The following is a 1,478-nucleotide window of genomic DNA, read 5'->3' on the forward strand; positions in this document are numbered from 1 at the left end:
TGGACTTGGGACCTGGGGGGTCAGCGAAGGGCTGGTTGCTTGTTTATAAGCTTCAGATTCCTTTTGGACCAACTGACGCCATTTCCCCCAACATCAGAAATACCAGGGATGAAAGAAACCTAAGGGTCATCATATACAAGAATCCTCAACTCCTGCCCTCTATCTCTCCAGAGCTTTCCAGGCCTCCAGCCCACCAACACCTAGGCACCTGGGCCTCCAGAGCACAGCTCTGCTGTTAGAACTTTCCCTTTGAATTGAGAGAAAATTGATCTTTCTGTAGCTTTCCTTCATCTGTTGTCCTTTACTTGGAGAGTATTGGCTTTTTTTCTGCCTTTACTCCATCTTGCCGAGTGACCTTGGGTGAGCAATTCACCTTGTCTTTCTGTGCCTGTACCCTCTCTGCTGGTCTGAGAGAATTTCTGTCAAGATCAAATAAAATTATGATATGAAAGCACTTTGAACACGTAGATCAGTCGTACAACATAGCAAGCCCTGGTGGTTCTTGGTTTGTTTGGCATGACCGTGTTGGGCTCTCTTTGTGACTTCCCTGAGACCTGCCAGCTGACTCTGAGGAGAACAGCTTATGTTCAGCACCCATTAGTCTCTGAGCGAGTCCCTCACTGGTCTGACCTCCCCAAAAGGAAGGAAGTGAAAAGAAAGTGAGGACTCGAAAGCATTTTGGACCACATCCCTAAACCTAGCACTAAGACACAGTACACCTCCATGTTTTCTGAAAGGATGGGATTTGGTCCAGGTATCCCATCAAGGACTACGCCCTGGTGTATCCAAGAACTCTTCAACAGTGATGCTTACCCAAACCAGCCACTGAAGCCGCTTGAACTTCAGCTGGCACCTGCTTTGCGGCTGCATCAGCATCTCCTGAACCTTTGGTACTTGTGGCATTTCCCACTCATTGTCCCTGAGCCAATGATGCTGAGACACTGAAAATCATCAGAAAGTCCCACTGCTCCCAATTAAGAATCCCCTTCTCTCTAACCAAGAGTCAGGGCCCACTGCTACCTGCCATGATCCTGCTCACCTGTAAAGAAATGACTATAAATGCAGTATTTTCTAATTATTATTTTTGGCTGCACTGGGTCTTCATTGCAGCATGCAGGCTCAATAGTTGTGGCATGAGTACTTAGTTTCCTGACCAGGGATCGAACCTGGGCTTCCTGCATTGCAAGTGCAGTGTCTTAACCACTGGACCACCAGGGAAGTATCGGTATTTTAATGAGTACAGGTTCCTTGCTCTGGAAGTATATTCCTAGCCATGGACTGACTTCCATCATTCAGTATTTGTTGAATATCTTCGGAATACCAGACCCTATGTGATATTCTAGGAAATATGGATATATAAACTCAGCCCCTGACCTCCAGCTTTCATTGAGGGGAGTCTTAGAGACATCTGCACTGTAAGTGCTCTAAAGGGCGGCAGGTGCTGTGACAGACTGAATGCAGGAAACAATAGGGGATAC

General features: G+C 46.8%; 1 non-coding gene across 1 annotated transcript; it reads right to left on the bottom strand.

Annotated features, from left to right (window-relative positions):
- Nucleotides 1–1,145: 1,145 nt before the first annotated feature.
- Nucleotides 1,146–1,218, bottom strand: TRNAA-UGC. The gene has a single exon. It is a non-coding gene; the product is annotated as a tRNA-Ala (tRNA).
- Nucleotides 1,219–1,478: the final 260 nt, after the last annotated feature.

Source organism: Cervus elaphus, chromosome 20 (assembly GCF_910594005.1).
Source record: "Cervus elaphus chromosome 20, mCerEla1.1, whole genome shotgun sequence".
Taxonomy (NCBI): domain Eukaryota; kingdom Metazoa; phylum Chordata; class Mammalia; order Artiodactyla; family Cervidae; genus Cervus; species Cervus elaphus.